The 18,516-nt window shown below is 35.9% G+C and overlaps 1 pseudogene across 1 annotated transcript in view; it reads right to left on the bottom strand.

The window, feature by feature from the left end:
• Positions 1–269: 269 nt before the first annotated feature.
• LOC143245943 (transforming growth factor-beta-induced protein ig-h3-like) overlaps positions 270–18,516 on the bottom strand; it is a 38,301-nt pseudogene continuing 20,054 nt past the window's right edge. The window contains exons 3-12 of the transcript XR_013025709.1: positions 17,406–17,470; positions 16,944–17,092; positions 15,615–15,791; positions 12,676–12,976; positions 7,553–7,762; positions 6,139–6,199; positions 5,510–5,819; positions 2,697–2,833; positions 1,580–1,751; positions 270–1,123 (exon numbers count right to left, since the gene is read on the bottom strand). The product of XR_013025709.1 is annotated as a transforming growth factor-beta-induced protein ig-h3-like (transcript). The remainder of the gene's footprint in view (positions 1,124–1,579; positions 1,752–2,696; positions 2,834–5,509; positions 5,820–6,138; positions 6,200–7,552; positions 7,763–12,675; positions 12,977–15,614; positions 15,792–16,943; positions 17,093–17,405; positions 17,471–18,516) is intronic.

Genomic DNA, 18,516 nt, shown 5'->3' with positions numbered 1-18,516 from the left:
CCAATTTCTATTACAAAAAAACACGAATCTTGAAATTAAATATTAAAGAAACATAATCAAGTGTGTTTTGTACCGAACACAAACCACACACATGTTTGTAAATAAAGCACGGTAAACAGCCTTTAAATTCAAAACACCAATAAAAAAATGTTCTCTACAGTTAGTTGATGACGTAGAGTTGAACCTTCCAATTAACTGACACTTCACAAAACCAATCTTATCAGTTTCTTTGAAAGATAATGACATAGTAAAGCCTTTACGAAAACACTCTGTTAAAATCAATATTTATTACGCTATAACACCAGATATCTACTGACATTTATCAGGTAATTTATAATAACATCAGGCATTAGTTTGCAATAGCATATTTAAAGTGATTTACGCACTTATTGTTCAAATGCTTGAAAGTTAGATGTTTTGGCGGATGGGTCATTTCGATTTAAATGACAAGGAGTTGTGGTAATTCAAGTGTATGTGGTTTGACCTCATATTAATTAAAGACCCACACTACAAAGTTCATTCCCGTACACGGACTCAGTTACAGTAAATACGCTTTGTAATGTTCAAGTCTGTTTTGTTGTTTACAAACAAAAATCTCAAAGGGTTATTTTATTTTAAAATGCCTTAGTACACGACACGTATCAAAATTATCAGACAGAGAAACACTTACTCGTAACGTAGTCCAATACGAAAAACAACTGTACATATTATAAAAATACGTTTTTATAAGTAGATGTTATTTCTTCAGAATAAAATTATTTATATGATTCTATAATTCTTTTTAATCCAAACAAGTATGAAGTAGTGTTGTGTGGATGAATGACTTAGATGAATTATGATTGGCTGAGGTTATTAAAAACAATAGTTTACCAGTCCCTGATTGGCTACATTAAACTGCTTGCACGTGACGTCGTTGTTTTGGCATTAAAACCTTGTCTATACAATGAACAATTCCGTCTTTAGTTATTAGGTCTGGTTCGACGATGTGGGCGCTGTTGACCATCAAGTGACCTCTCTTTTTACGAACTTTGACCATGTCATATTCCGTATGGATGTCGTAGGTGAGTTTTGGCCGAAAAAAATGGGATGAAATCATATCGTCCACAACATGATTCTGTACAAACTAAAACAAAATGAGAGAGAGAGTAGAAAATCAACATATGTAGGGTTTCCAGATAGAACGATAAATATTAAGTAATGTAGTGTTTATTCATTCGAAATAACTTATTCTACGGACATAGAAAACAAGTTTGTTCATCCAATGGATGATCTTACAGACCTGAGGTTCTTAAGGTGCTCTTACACTAAACGTTTTAACCATTAAAATCCATTATCTATCAATTCAAGTTATGAATTTCCACTAAAATAACCACATTATTTACAACAGATTAAAGTTATATAGAACCCCATGGACGGATTATTCATGGTCAAACAATTGTATTGTATTTGTGACACAGCCATCTACTGCCATTCACAACGTACAGTTTAAAATATGTTGCAGTATTATAAGGGTTCGAACCTGGCTGTCTTGTTATGAATTCTATAGCTCAACATTATTAGAAATAAAGCTGTTTATCACCTTCTTAAGAGATTTCTCGTCTTTCATTATGGATTTCATGTCTTTGTGTCTCATACGTTTGAAGGCCTGGTTTGTGGGAGCGAATACGGTAAAGGAAATGTAGGAAGGTGACCGACTGGACAAGAACTGGGGCTCAACTTTCCGGACTCTTCGGACAGCGTCAGTGAAGATGCTTCAAGAAAACGGAAAACATTATCACATGATCTATTTAAATACGTACACGTGACTGTATTTCACAAAATAAAACGTATTTCCGTTTTCCTGACGTTTCGCTATGCATACGATTATACTTCAAAAACAAAAGTAATTTGATTTTAGTTTTCCCGACGTTTCGCTATGTGCACGACAATACTTCGGAAAATGAAACGTACTTTATTTTACGTTTCACAACGTTTCTTCATTACTACTTCATCAGCGCAACACAAATTAACAAATCAGTTTATGCATGAATTCAGATTCGTGTTCTCCTGATTAAACCACAATATCGAAACGTTGTAAAACGTAAAATAAAGTACGTTTCATTTTCTGGAGTATAGTCATGCACACATGGCGAAACTTCGGGAAGACTAAAATAACGTTAGCTTTATCTTCCAAAGCATAGTCATGTATATATATTAAAACACAACTGAAGCCTCAGTGTGTATTATTATAATATTTAATATTAAAATATCACATAATTATGTCTATATTATATAGATAAACATATCACATAAACCACTATCTTCCTGGCATATTGTAACAACATCGTGTTATCCCCAGACATATTTTAACAATATCGTGTATTATTCCCCTGACATATTTTAACAATGTAATGTATTATCCCCTGACATATTTTAACAATATATTATGTAACCCCTGACATATTTTAACAATATAATGTAGTATCCCCCCATGTTTTAACAATATAATGTATTATCCCCCTGACATATTTTAACAATATAATGTATTATCCCCCTTACATATTTTAACAATATAATGTATTATCCCCCTTACATATTTTAACAATATAATGTATTATCCCCCTTACATATTTTAACAATATAATTTATTATCGTCCTGACATATTTTAATGTGTTATCTCCCTGTACTACTATATAAAACACTGACTTTTACTTACCTGAAATTATTATTGTTTTCCAACAGTTCCAGGGTATTACGTTGAGGGGGCGTTAGGACCTTATTAATGACGTGTATAACACCATTCTGACCTTCTTTGTCACCTTCCGTAACCATAGCGGATTCTACCCCCACAGACTACATGCACGGTGGAAAAAAACAGACACAATATTATTGTTACTTTACAACATAGACCATTCACTGATGTCACGTTTCGATAACGAAAACATAGACAAAAATATATACAATAAGTTTTATTATCCGTGTTTTTATAATTTAATTTTTTTTATTTAATACCTTTTAGGGTCTACAAGAAATGATTGTTTTTGAATATCGAGCAAAGCTACACGAGCGCTATCTGCGCTAGCCGTCCCTAATTTAGCAGTGTAACACTAGAGAGAAGGTAGCTAGTCATCAACACCCACCGCCAACTCTTCGGCTACTCTTTTAACCAACGAATAGTGGGATTTACCGTCACATTACACGGATATAAAAAAGCATGTTTGGTGCCAAAGAAATGGCTAATGCGCGTGAGCAATTGGATATTAGTTAAGATATAATAACTTTAGAATTAGGCTGGTTTTTCGAAAATAGATTAAAAACATTTTATTTTGCTTTTATCAATACTTTTATATTTATATATTACTAAAATTAAAGTGTTTTTATGATGCTATATTTCTACATAAATATACTGCATAAGTAAATGCAATATATCTGGATCTATACGTGATATATATTATTATAATGAAATAACAAACACTAAACAATTAGTATATTTTTTCAATGCTTATAATACTTTACTTAACATTTTTACTGCCATCTAGGGTGCACTGATTGTAATACATGATAAAATAGGATTAAATTCAGGCAAATAATTACAAATACGGGTTAGAAATGGTTTGCCCGATTTAACCGGCAAATATTTTTTGACATTTAGAGGACGTCCGACTTACATCTGGAAAGTAAATTCAAGTACCTTCTATCACAAAAACCAAAGTTTGTTTTCTAGCCTTACAAAACAAAAGAACAAGAGGCAAAACGTGGTTTCATAGTTTACTCTATCGTAAATAAATACTTTAAATTCGAACCATGCTCACAGAGATTACGTCATCGTTACACTTATGGCATTGAATGGTCGTTACCCACAGAGCGATTTCTTACACTTTAAACAAGTGGGAAGATATTCATACATTTGTTTTTACAGTTTACATGGCCCGGCATGGCCAAGCGCGTTAAGGCGTGCAACTCGTAATCTGAGGGTCGCGGGTTCGCGCCAAACATGCTCGCCCTCCTAGCCGTGGGGGGCGTTATAATGTGACGGTGAATCCCACTATTCGTTGGTAAAAAGAGTAACCCAAGAGTTGGCGGTGGGTGGTGATGACTAGCTGCCTTCCCTCTAGTCTTACACTGCTAAATTACGGACGGCTAGCACAGATAGCCCTCGAGTAGCTTTGTGCGAAATTCCAAAACAAACAAACAATACAGTTTACACAAATTATAATGTATCCAGAGTCACCTTCTGGAATAATAATTACATTTAATACTTTTGATTTCACTTGAACCCAGAGCTACACAATTGGCTGCGTGCACTATGCCCACTACGAATATTGAAACTCGGTTTCTAGCGTTGTAAGTCCGTAGACATGATGTTGCCCCACTGGGGGTGGGACATATTTTTTACTCCTCTCAAGTGTTTGGAGAAGTTTAGGTTATTAGTTTTCTTAAAGTTTGAGCTAATTATGGTTCATAATTAAATGGAACGCCCTGGGCTGCACAACGTCTAACTGAAATGGAGTTATCAATATTCTCGAGACAAGGTATTGATTGAATCATCCTCTTGGTTGGTTCAGTTACGGTTTCAAAGGAGTCCAACTTTGGATTATTTGCTTCGATCAGATATAAATGCTGTAACGTATCATCACCCTGAATATCCTAAATCCAAAACTTTGTTTGTTCTTGAATTTCATGTAAAGCTTCTCGAGGGCTATCTGCAGCAGCCGTCCTTAAGTCAGCAGTTTAAGACTAGAATGAAAGTAACTGGTCGTAACCACACACCGCCAACTCTTAGACTACTCTTTTACCAATGAATAGTGAGACTGATCGTACCATTATAACGCCCCTACGGCTGAAAGGGTGAATTTGTTTGGTGTGACGGGGATTCGAACCCTCGACCCTAAGATTACGAGTTGATCGCCCTAACCACCTAGTTATACCTGGGCCTAATTCCAAATGATTTACAAAATACAAAGACTCGCTTTTTTGTTTCAACAATCGCAAAAAGTACATAAATAAGTGTATATTTAATTATATATACAAGTGTATCAGCATAAAAACATATTTTTAACCAGGGTACCCAAAACATGGGGTTTTACAAAAAAAATGTATTTTGTTGCCTTCAGAAGGGTATTGCAGTCAGGTTCGCGCGTGTGCGTGCCCATGTGTCAGTGTGTCTGCATTTTCGCGTGCGTATCTCCAAAACAGAATAAACTAATGTATACAAAAATTTCTTGCAGGATGGGAGGCCACTATGGATCAGTCCTCCTAAAATTTGGTCTTCCAGATCCTTATTTTGGGTGACTTCGAAGCATGTTGTTTTTTTTTAAATGGGTAATTAGGGTATTTTCGCGGTTTTGGGTTCACAACTCTGTAAAGTGTGGTCAGATTTGTACTACATTTCATGGACATATTAGGACTGAGATTTCTTATTACACTATATAAAAACAACAACAACAAATACGGACTTTCATACGACATTATCCAATCACGCAACCTTGAAAAAGAACGCCGTCTCTGAGTGGACGTCTTCAACCCTACCTTTCTGTAGACCTTTAACCGAATCTGGTTTCCACCTATCGTCTCCAACCTCTGACTGTCCGAGAAGGTGTTCGTTTTCACTCTTCCTTTGATGATGTGATAGTTCAACACATTCCGAGCTTCGTCAGCGTTTTCCTTTAGCCAATAGCGTCGTTCCTCAGGCAGTGCCTCAAAAGCGTTATCAGACGGAGCAAACACTGTGATGGTAATGTTAGGCCTAACTAATTCCTTTTCCATGTCGGCGGAGTGCACTAATGCCGAGAAAGTTTTAAGGTTGTTCGATCTATGTGCCAAATCAAGACACTTCGTGCTAGGCAGAGAAACAAACAAATATGTTCCAAAATGAATATAAGAACTATTGGTTATTATTGTCTAAGTTAAGCGACTATTTACGGCTGTTTTCTTAGGGCAAAGTCACACAATGGATTATCGGCACTTTGCAATCGATTGATTCTTTGTTTGGAATTAAACACAAAACTACACAATGGTCAGTGCGAGTCCACAGGGGTGGTTTGGAATCCAGTGTGTTTCTGTGTGTGTTTTATTATAGCAAAACTACATCAAGTTATCTGCTGTGTCCACCGAGGAAACGAGCCCTTAGTTTTAGAAATGTAAATCCGAAGACTTACCGCTTTCTCACCACGAGACCTTTGGAATCGAGTCCCGGTTTTAGAAATGTGAGCCAGTAATCTTATCGAGAATTTACGTGAGCTCCTGTTTCGATAAAATAGCATCACTGACAGTGATCTGTTTTGTTTTATCATCTTTATTATTAAGTTCTGTAACAGAAAATATTTTACAAGATTCTTGTAACTTATTTATCATTAATTTTTTTAAAGAAACTATGGCTATTTTTTTGTTAATTGTGTTTACGCCATTGATTCAAAAAACCAAAAGCTTCTCCATAAGAGACTTGATAGGACCTAAGTTTTTAATAAAAAATTTTGCTTAATATATTTGACGCTAGGTGTCGTGATAACCAGTATGGTTAGTTTTGAATTTCGCACAAAGCTACTCCAGGGCTATCTGCGCTAGCCGTCCCTAATTTAGCACCGTAAGACTAGAGGGAAATGGAAGTTAGTCCTCACCACCCACCGCCAACTCTTGAGCTACTCTTTATCAACGAATAGGGGGATTGATTGTGGCATTATAATGCTCCTCACGGCTGAAAAGGTGAGCATATTTGGTGTGACGGGGATTTGAACCTTCGACCATTGGATTCCGAGTCGAGTGCCTTAATCACCTGGTCGTGCCGGGCTTTTTTCTTCGATGAGATCACAGTGGTTCAAGTGAGGCATAACTAATTATTTGTACTGATAACGACCTCTTTTGATCTGCAATTTTCGTACATTAAAATTAAAAAGATAAAATAAGAAGGGTTAGCTGCCATTGTGTCTTCTAGGGTAATTAAAAAATAAAATAAGAAAGGATAGCTGCTATTGTGTCGTCAAGGGTAATCTTCTTTTGCAAGGGCACGACAAAGAAACAAACTTATTGCAATAACATATTTTATCTGGGTGTAGTTCTTAAGAAACAAACACATTGACTTTCTGATTAGAGATTCCTGTTAAAATGATGTCCAAAAATAATACGGATGAAGTCCACAGGAATTTTTAATCTTGAGAGAATGTGAAAGATTGTGCGTGGTTTAAGATTTCTGTGGTCTATATCTGTCCTAATGTCCGGCCGGGTAGTCAGGGGCATTGGACTCGCAATCTGAGAGTCACTGGTTCGAATCCCCCTCATATCAAACATGCTCGCACTTTCAGCCGTGGGGGCGTTATAATGTCACAATGAATCATACTATTCGTTGGTAAAAAGTAGCCCAAGAGATGGCGGTGGGTGGTGATGACTAGCTGCCTTCCCTCCAGTATCACACCGCTAAATTACGGGCAGCTAGCGCAGGTGGTTCTCTTGTAGATTTGCGCGAAATCAAAAACAAACATATAAACACTGTTTAAAACTTCGGGGAACTGAATCATCTAAAATACCCTAGAATAAACTATTGTGAAACCATTGGAAATTCGACAAGACAAGATTTACCTCTTTCTGGAACAAGTACGTCTGAGATTGGGTTAATGACTCCGTTCTTGCTCATTATGGTCTCAGGGGATATCTTGACGTCATTGACGAAAGTTCCCGATTGGTTACAGTGAAATTCAATGTGATCTCCTCCTATCGTCCGAAGTTTATGTTCGCCTGTTATACCTGGCACACAGACAGTATGTGGAATCACATGTTGTTTCAACAGTGCTAGAAAATCAACACAGATTCAGTAATTACACGATACAATTATAGTAAAATTAGCACAGATTTAGTAAGCACAATATGAAACAGTAATAGTTCTGTGAAGTTTGAAAACAATACCATTAGAATATTTTTATTCGTACTGCAGTTAACCCTAAAATAAGTAAAACATATAATTTCTGTAACAAACCTTAAAATTGAAATTAATATCGTTATATGAGATAAAACTGAAACGTCAAGTATTTAAAACACATTTTCTGGAGTCAATGTCCCTATATGTATTACACCCCAGTAAGCATTACGTATCCTAAAAATATAAAATTATATATATTTATTTATTTCTGATTTTTTTTTATTTCTTCATAAAAAGGCCCGGTATGGCCAGGCGTCTTAAGGTGTTCGACTCGTAATATGAGGATCGTGGGTTCGAATCCCCATCTCACCGAAAATGCTCGCCTTTTCAGCTGTAGGGGCATTACAATGTGACGGTTAATCCCACTCTTCATTGGTAAAAGTGGTCCAATAATTAGTGGTGGGTGGTGATGACTAGCTGCCTTCCCTCTAGTCTTACACTGCTAAATTAGGGACAGTTAGCGCAGATAGCTCTCGTGTAGTTTTGCGAAATTCAAAAACAAACAAACATATGTTCATGAAAACACAAACTTCAGTGAATAAATGAGCGAGGCCTAATATATTCCCTGATTTACTACTTAAAGGGTTCTACATAAAAATAATCAGTGAATTATGTAAGGTGTAGTTCATAAGCAAAGTATTACTGGTCGTTTCTGTGTTTCTTAATGGTTCTAAGCAAGAATTCGAATCTATGATAGGTTGTTGTTTTTATTTTGCCCACATTGTATTAAGTAATAATGAATCGTTTTTGTTTTTTTGGTTCAAAGTTCTTGTCTGAAACTTTAAGGAATGGTAGAACTCATTTTTATCGCGGTATAAACGCCATGTTGTCTTGTTTCGTAACAATATTTAAATGCGGTCAGTACATTACAATATTGTAGCTGAAAGAAAAACTGGCTAATAAACCACTGTGGTACGAAAAGATCGTAGATGAAAATGGGAAAATCTTATACCACGAAAAATACGTAATGTAAAATATATGTTGTAATGTTCATAACACTTCGAGCTAGGACGCCCTCTTTATGATGGTTTTATAATGTGAATATTAAAACACCCTATTCGCATTAGCTATTTCTCAAGGTATAAAGTTTTTTTTTCAGTTTTTGTTTTCCACAGTACTGCTGTACGTCAGTTAGCGCAGACACTATTCATTAGTTAGTAAAGTTGACACCAGACTGTCTTATTCCGTCGTCCGACTTTTAGACTAATCATAAATAACTACATTGTATATTTTAAGAAACAAATTCATTTATTTGTGTTACATCACATAATCTTCCACTCAAGCAATTAGATAACGAATGTTTTAATAAAATTATTTTTCAAAAATCGTTAATTTTAGCGCTACCTAGTGAGATGATTACTCATGCAAGGTTAAAAACAAAACGTGTAATGTATATCTTCAGGCACATACGAGGCTTCTCTGCCCTAGTTACACATATAGATAGTTTTAACTACCATGCCATTTGTGTTCCAGAATCTCAGTCACTTAACAGAAGAAGCGTTATCAAGACTTTTATAGCAACAATAACAAACTTTTTTGGCACCATGACAACCCTTTTCTCACATCACAACCCCCTTCACTACAGAAATCACCTTTTGGATTTCTTGTAAGCTTTAGTTTGGCACAAGTTCAGAAACAGGTTTTCTTCCAAGAACTAGAGTTTACCTTGAAACTTATAAAAATAGACTTTATATTACAATTTTGGAGATTATTTTCTAGGTTGAACGTTTGTTTGCGTATTTTGTTTGAACGCAAAGCTGCATTTGTGTTGTAGCAACCATAGGGATCAAACATTTAATATTTAGCTTTACAAGACTTCTAGCTTACCGTTCAGTGATACGCATAAGCCCATATTTTGAATGTTGAACAATATGTGGATTCAATTACATACAGTTACAACAGAAAGTGTTCGTACCCTTGCGTCCCGAGTGGTTTTTGTGCTCATAACTTAAAAAGTATCATGAGTAGGCTGATAGATTTGTGGTATATTATAAATATTGTACTAACACACATCTACATAAATTTTTATGTAAATTAAACGACAAATAAACTGTTTATAAACAAATAACCAAAAATAGGAGGAGCAGAAAGTGTTCGTACAGTTCAGAACGTGCGAAAAAACTAATATTCACGTTAAAAGTTTGTTTAGTTTGTTGAATAAACTACATTATACCATTCCAGAACTAGACACTGAGTTCATAATTATTAGAATTTAGCCAGCAAAAAAATGTACTTCCGACAATTTAGCGCCGTCTCCGTCATTACCTGCTTGGTCATTATGGCGAACAGGAAACAACTGTCCAGTTTAAAAAACCGAATTATTGTAAAATACAAGTCTCGTGTGTCTCTTTCCGGTATTGCTACACAACTTAATGTGCCGACATCTACTGTTCAAAGCATAATTGCCAAGTTTAAGCTTACAGGATTAACTGCTAACCTCCCTCGTTCCGGTCGCCCCACCAAAATTCCAGAGAGAACCAAGAGGAAGGTTCTCAGAGAAGTTAGTAGGAACTCTCGTTCAACACGTAATGACATACAGAAACTGTTAAGGGAAACTGGGGTTGAAGTAAGCACCTCTTCAGTTACGAACGTGTTACGCTCTTCTGGGTTCAAAGCATGCCGTCCTCGTAGAACTCCATATTTAAAGCCTGTTCATTTAGAAGCACGATTGAGGTATGCAAGAAAGCATGTAGATAAACCCATTACCTATTGGAAGAGTATTCTTTGGTCAGACGAGACTAAAATCGAGCTTTTCGGCCACAATGATGTTGACAATATTTTCCGTAAGAAGGGGGAACGAAATCTTTCAAAGAACACCGTCCCTACAGTTAAACACAGAGGTAACTCGATCATGCTATGGGGTTTCTTCAGCTCTTCTGGTGTAAGCAGCCTTCACCGCGTCAACGGAATCATGTAAAAAAAAGAAGAGTACGTTGATATATTAGGCACTTATATCAAGAATGATGTTCGGAACTTGCGGTTTGGGCGTCGTTGGATCTTCCAGCACGACAATGACCCTAAGCACACATCGAAATATGTGCAATCCTGGTTGCAGAGGAACCATATAAGCGTTTTGGAGTGGCCATCGCAGTCGCCCGATCTCAACCGAATTGAAAACGTTTGGCATATGTTGAAGACCAGGGTTCATCAGCGTCATCCGAAAAACTTGCAAGAGTTGGAGGCCTTTTGTAAAGAAGAATGAAAGAAAATACCAGTCGAGTACAGTCATGATCATGGAGGGATGTGAGGAGAGATTGTGCAAAGTAATTCACCTGAAAGGCTACACAACTGACCATTAAAGTAGACACATGAACACTTTCTGCCCCTCCTATGTTTGGTTATTTGTTTATAAATAGTTTATTTGTAGTTCAATTTACATAAAAATTTATATAGATATGTGTTAGTATAATATTTATAATATACAATACTTTCATTATCCTAATCATGATACTTTTTAAGTTACGAGGAAAAAACTACTCACGACGCAGGGGTACGAACACTTTCTGTCGTAACTGTGTGTCATTTTATATGAAGATGATTTGAAAAAAATACAACAACAAAAACCAACAAAAACATAACCATAATTTAGTTTTTATCGTGCATACTGGTATACAGAAGAAATTTTAATACTGGAAATAAACGACATTACAACACAATGTCAGATATAAAAGATTATTTTCTGTAGGTAGTATTATTAATTGATTCATTGATGTCGAGGCTATGGAGATTTCTGAAAGACAGAAGAGAATAGAGAAAATGTAAAGTCACGTGAAAGAGAAGTAAGGTCAGGGGAAAGTTAAACATAAAGTTAACCCTCGTGCAAGTGAATGGTCTAGCGGTTGATAGGTTAGAGTGAAATTAAGAGTTACGGAGGATAATTTGTCTCGTCAAAGGGAGTTCTAGACAAACTGAACTCGCCAATGTAGACTTTGACAAAAAGGCAGACGATTATTGGAAGTGCAAAGAGCAGACGATTGTTGAAAGTTTAGAATGCAACTGCGGTAACTCTGGCGAAAGTATAAGTGAATTATACACGGATACTACTGTGATTAAAATTGTTCGTTTGTCAACTGAATTCTAAAGCAATTGAACTGACCGAAGTTGGCTTTCGACAAGAAGAAGAGAACTGTTTAAGATACAACTATGATCTTCAGAGTGTTAATAATTTTTGTACATACATTTAACTTGTTTCAAAAATACATAGTTTAAAACAAGTGTAGTACGGGCTGTTTGTTTGTTGTCGATTAATCGCCAAAAATCACATACACCTACTGTAGAAGAATATGTTTCTATTACTATACATACTACTAAAAGCTAAGTTTCTGAAATACCAAAATGTTATTTTTATTTAACAAGTATAAAGCTTCAAATGGTTTATACTGTCAGTTTCGGTTTGGGTTTTAGTGAACACTCAAGAAGAAAATGTAAATCGAAATGTTGCGAGTCTATTTAAATATAAACAACATTTTACTGTTATAAGATTATTTATGTCTAGTATTAAAAATAGTATCATAATTTGTCAATAAAATAAGTGTTAAGTCCCTCTAAAAAAAATGATTTTGTTAGACAGATTTTCTTGAATATTCATTTGAGGAGAATCAAATCTTTTTGTTTACGCTTTTTTTAAAAAAAAGATATTACTTGTAAGTTATGTTTACATACTTTAAACATTGTTCACAGCAGAGATGTTGCTAGGTGCTTAAAAGATTTAGGGCAAGGGCCCCGTGTGTCAGCGCATGCATTACGACGCCTATGGTTTTAAGAAAAGTTAAGCCTAACAACTGACCAAGCCTAGCTTCCGGATCATTCGTCATACAGGCTCTTTCGGCGGATGGAATTTTCTGGAAAGATTCGTCAGAGGGCGCTAACAAAGTATAAGGACCTCCATAATTGAGTTCGCTGGCAAGATTAGACCGAAACAACGTTCTGGCCAAACTTCGAAATCTCTCGTCTTTCTCGAGAATTTCCGGGATGCTCAGGGATTCCTGTTCGTCCAGGAGGAACAAGAACTCGATCAATCAGGTGGACGATACCATTTTGGCTTCTTGGTCTTTTCTTACCACAGGACCACAGTTCACCGTCATCATCTTTATAAAAAATAAATAAAAAAATATTATATTTTAAGTAAATCTTGAAAACACCTAGCCAGCAGACGATATTTCTTTATTAAAAATAAAATCTAAATATTAAATTTTAAGTAAATCTTGAAAATACCTAGCTAGCAGACGATATTTCTTTATTAAAAAATAAAAATCTAAATATTAAATTTTAAGTAAATCTTGAAAATATCCAGCTAACAGACGAAATTTCTTTATTAAAAAATAAAAATCTAAATATTATATTTTAAGTAAATCTTGAAAATACCTAGCTAGCAGACGATATTTCTTTATTAAAAAATAAAAATCTAAATATTAAATTTTAAGTAAATCTTGAAAATATCCAGCTAACAGACGAAATTTCTTTATTAAAAATTAAAAATCTAAATATTATATTTTAAGTAAATCTTGAAAATACCTAGCCAGCAGACGAAATTTCTTTATGAAAATAAAAAAATTAAATAATATATTTTAAGTAAGTTTTTCAAATGCCAAACAGACGAAATTTATATAAGTAACTATCATAGTGTCGCTACTGAAGTTCCTAAATAAAACATTAATAAATTTTATCAAATGTTCCTCGTGTAGAAAGTAATAACAACATGCGAGTTCGAATTATTTTACTTTTTTCCAGGTTACACTAAGACTTCTCGTAATGTATTTTTTATTCCACACCTTCTCTTCTAGAATTGTGAACAAAACGAAAGAAGTTTCGGTTTAAACCATAGCCACTGAGATTTGGTTTATTTGAGACCAAAGCCACATCAAGCTATCTGCTGTGTCAAACCTCGGATTTTACCGTTGTAAGGCCGTAGACTTACTGCTTGTCTATGTTATATGTATGGTTTTTGGAGATTTTTTTTAATCGCACAGTAATCTTATGTTTATACAGTAATTATGCAGGATTGTTGCTACTAATTTGATTTTGTGAATTATTAACTGCATATCAGCTGATAAGCTGTTTAAAATATTAAAAAAATAAATAACCGGGAAGCACAGTATCACTCCTCTGAGAGTTACATTTTGGGGAATTGCTCTCGTTACACAGGTTTACTGTTTAAGTTCAAAATGCCTTACATATAATATACTGCACCGTTATGTACAATGTGGTCTTATTTATTCAATATGTCCTTGTTCAAAGTTACTGATGAAAGGTGGAATCCCCGAAACCTCTATAACTCAGTGACAAATGGCAGACTGTGCTTTACGTTTGTCTTCAATATTTAAATTGTTGAGTTCCTTTGGATAATTGTTTTGTCCGATAAAGGTCGTTGAATAGAAATTTGTACGTTTCTTGGTCCGTATTTGATAATTTCAAACTGAACGGCACATCGGTCAAGCATTAGCCATCCATTACTGACGAGAGAGAAGGATGGTATTAAGTCACCAGCACCTGCCGCCTATGTGGTTGGTTACCCTTAGATGAATAGCGAGATTGACTAGCACAAATATAACGGAATATCGCAGCTTAAACCTTGGACCTTCAGAGCTCTGGCCAAGTTACAAAGATGTTAATAAGTTGAAAACAGAGGAAATTTGATGTCAACTCAAATGAAGTCACAAATTTTAGACCGCGGTAATGGACCATTTGTGATGGACCAAATTAACTATCTGAGGATAAAATAATATTGGTTTGAATTTCTTTGGTTTTCGAGGGCAACTTGGTATGAATTTAGTGTGTACCTCAGTGTGCCTCACCTGCCATGAGAAAATATCTATTTTGTAAAAGAAGAAAAGGAATATTTTTATTTTCGGTTAAAATTCATTTCAGTAATAAAGTCGCTGAAAAAAGAAAGAGTTTTATTCTGTCCGAGAGAAGCTTTAATATATATTTTGCTTAATATATTTGACGCTAGGTGTCGTGATAACCAGTTTTGTTTGTTTTGAATTTCACGCAAAGTTACACGAGGGCTATCTGTGCAAGCCGTCCCTAATTTAGCAGTGTAAGACTAGAAGGAAGGCAGCTAGTCATCACCACTCACTGTCAACTCTTAGGCTACTCTTTTACCTACGAATAGTGTGATTGACCGTCACATTATAACGCCCCTATCGCCGAAAAGGCGAGCATGTTTGGTCCGACGGGGATTCAAGCCCACAACCCTCAGATTACGAGTCAAGTGCCTTAACCATCTGGTCATGCTGGGCCTGGTTTGGGGTTATAAGGTATTTATTTATATATATTATTGTTGTTATTATATTTATTTATATTATTTTTGCAGTGGGGAAAATAAAAGAATTAATTGATTTCAAATGATTAAAAAACGCTTTAAAAACTCACCTTCCCTACTAATTATTCTTATCTTAGTAAGCCACGTAACGTCTAAAGCAACTATGAAAACAACATTTTGTTCTATTTGGCGACACGCCACAGCAATAAATCTGTCACAAGAAGTGAGTCAAGATAACACCATCTAAAATAGGATCTGTAGTAAAAAAAACAGTGTGACAAAGATATGAGTTAGTTTTTAAATTAGAAATAAAATTATGAAACTTCGTTACATCACTGGTTCCCCACCCCCGCTCAGTGAGACAGAGGTAAGTCTGTGGTTTTACAACGCTGCAATCCGGGGTTTGATTTCTGCAGTGCACGAAGCAGATACCTTATTGTGGCTTGGCTCCACAAACTCACCCCATTGGAGTATCGATTGATACGAAGTTTTTGTCCATCGAATAGACTTTCGATCTCCAAGTCTGCTCTAAACTCACTGGTATGGAGCTTCCTGCCCACCATGTGGTAAAGAAGGTGTGAAGATTCGGGCTGCTGGACACTCTCCAGAAATGTCCTTCTTTCTGTGGAATCCATTGCCTGTAGAGTAAACCATACAAAACGGAAACTGACATAACATGTTTTACACTTAACTTTTGTTTTTTGAATTTCCTGCGAAGCTACACGAGAGCTATCTGCGCTAGCCGTCCCTAACTTAGCGGTGTAAGATTAGAGGGAAGGCAGCTAGTCATCACCGCCCACCACCAGCTCTTGGGTTACTCTCTTATCAACAAATAGTGGGATTGACCGTAACATTATAACGCCATCACGGCTGAAAGGGGAAGCATGTTTGGTGTGAAAGGGATTCGAACCAGCTACCTTCAGATTACGAGTCAAGCGCCTTAACCACCTGCCCATGTCGGGCCCGTTTTACACTTAAAACACGCACGTGCATGTTAATTTTCACATTATTCTCGAATGATAAGTGTTGAAACAGTCCGTCAACATAAGATTCGAGTGTAACATGATGTTTGATAGCAATTATTTCCATACCTGGACTTCGAGTCCTTAAAGAACTAAACACCAAAACTTAAGAGAAAGAGATATAACAAAATATGAAGATATATTCAAATGAGAAAGTCCAGAACGTTTTCTTTTGTAATGGCGATAAGTAATAATAAAAACTAATATGTTGATTTGTCGTTAAGCGCATAGCTACACAATAGACTGCCTGAAACGGGCACGAAAGACAGGTATCGAAACTTGGATTCCAGTGTGTTAGAATAGAAGTCTTTAGGCTAACAACTGAGCCAATGTGGCAAAGCTAAGCAACTCGCTTATCATATCCAACACATTCAGATATGTGGTTCCTGATCACAGTTAACATATGTAACACATACAGGTATGTGGTTACTAATCAGTAAAGTGTTTTAATAAGTACATCGAATTTCCTTGTAACTTTACCAACTTCTTCTCCGATGTGAGACATCTTGAAGTAAGAAATTAACTTTCAAGCAATCGTTTCGAATAATCCCTGATGGAGGCTGGTTAGGGGTTTATATTTATTTACAGACTATTTGTAAGTCTGTAGTCTGTAGTTTCACTATGCCCCCCAGATCCAAACTGTGTCCCATTTCTTTCTTAAAACGCTACTAATCCAGAGAAACCGGGTTTCGATACCCACGGTGAGCAGAGCACTTTTGTGTCGCTTTGTGCTTAACTTCAAACCACAAAACAAGTTTCAACACTTACATCAAAAGCTTCATTTGTGGGTGCAAAGAGGGTGACAGCAGAACCAGCATGACGTAAACTCTCTGCCAATCCAGCCTTGGTCAAGTAGTCTACAAATTGTGTTGCACCCAAGCTTTTAGCCGTGTCAAGCACATTGGTCATCGGTTTCACTGCCACATAACGAGAAAGAATGTTCGTACCAATGTCAACACCCATTCATCTTTTAACATTTGACACTGATTATGTACTATAAGGGATTTTAAGAGCTTGATTGTTTCTTTATGTCATACAATTAAAAGATTTATTACAAATCCGTCCGTTCTTCTTTTGTGTGTGTGTGAAAAATCCATGTTCATAAAGTATTTTAAGTCGTTTATATGTACATCTGTGGAACGAACTGTTTAACTACTAGCTAGTCCATCTACTTGTAGAGACAATACTGATTCTAAAATAATTTAAATTTAAAATTCACAACACACTAACCTCCCATACATCCTGGTTTGTGCTTAATTAGGTGAAATCCTTCACAGCATTCATATCGTATCACCCTGAAAATAATCAGAAAACAATGCATGCCTAATAATTCAGCTGCAAGGTTTATCTGTTTCTAAAGTAAACTGGACTTTCTTTTATGTTTAAAGGCATGTAAATTATATGCCACCATCTGCAATTTTGAATTATTGACCAGAGGGAAGTTACCAGTTAAAATGTACCCTATCACTCACCATTCACGATATGAGTTTGACTGTTACTCTTGTAATCTTCCCATAACTTAAAGTGCTTAGAATAGTTTGTGACATTGTACGGATTTTAATCCATCTTGTTAGCTAACAAATCCAAAGTTCTTCCACATCACTAAACTGGTCCTCTCTTCCCTCTAACAAACCCAATAATCCAGAGCTGTACCTTAGGGTCAAACAATAATCTGGATCTGTATTTCAGGGTCAAACAATGCTTCTTTTCTCTCTTAAAAACCCACCAATACAGAGCTCTACCTCAGAGCAAAATTGTGTTAATTTTCTCTCTTAAAAACACACTAACCGAGATCGATACCTCAGATCCAAACTGTGTCCCATTTCTTTCTTAAAAACCTACTAATCCAGAGCACTACCTCATGACCAAACTTTGTCAATTTTGTTTCTCTTATAAACCAACTAAAATATATTTAAAGTGATAACTCCAGGATCGAAACTATTCCAATGAGGGCTGTCTTCGTTATGTATCCAATACAATCACTGTTCCAATGAGGCCCTTCATTATGTATCCAATACAATCACTGTTCCAATGAGGGCTGTCTTCATTATGTATCCATTACAATAACTGTTCCAATGAGGGCCGTCTTCATTATGTATCCATTACAATAACTGTTCCAATGAGGGCGTCTTCATTATTTATCCATTACAATCACTGTTCCAATGAGGGCCGTCTTCATTATGTATCCATTACAATAACTGTTCCAATGAGGGCCGTCTTGATTATGTATCCATTACAATCACTGTTCCAATGAGGGCCGTCTTGATTATGTATCAATTACAATCACTGTTCCAATCCGTCTTGATTGTATCCATTACAATCACTGTTCCAATGAGGGCCG

Source organism: Tachypleus tridentatus, chromosome 3 (assembly GCF_004210375.1).
Source record: "Tachypleus tridentatus isolate NWPU-2018 chromosome 3, ASM421037v1, whole genome shotgun sequence".
In the NCBI taxonomy this organism is placed as follows: domain Eukaryota; kingdom Metazoa; phylum Arthropoda; class Merostomata; order Xiphosura; family Limulidae; genus Tachypleus; species Tachypleus tridentatus.
This window is presented reverse-complemented; position numbering and strand designations above follow the sequence as displayed.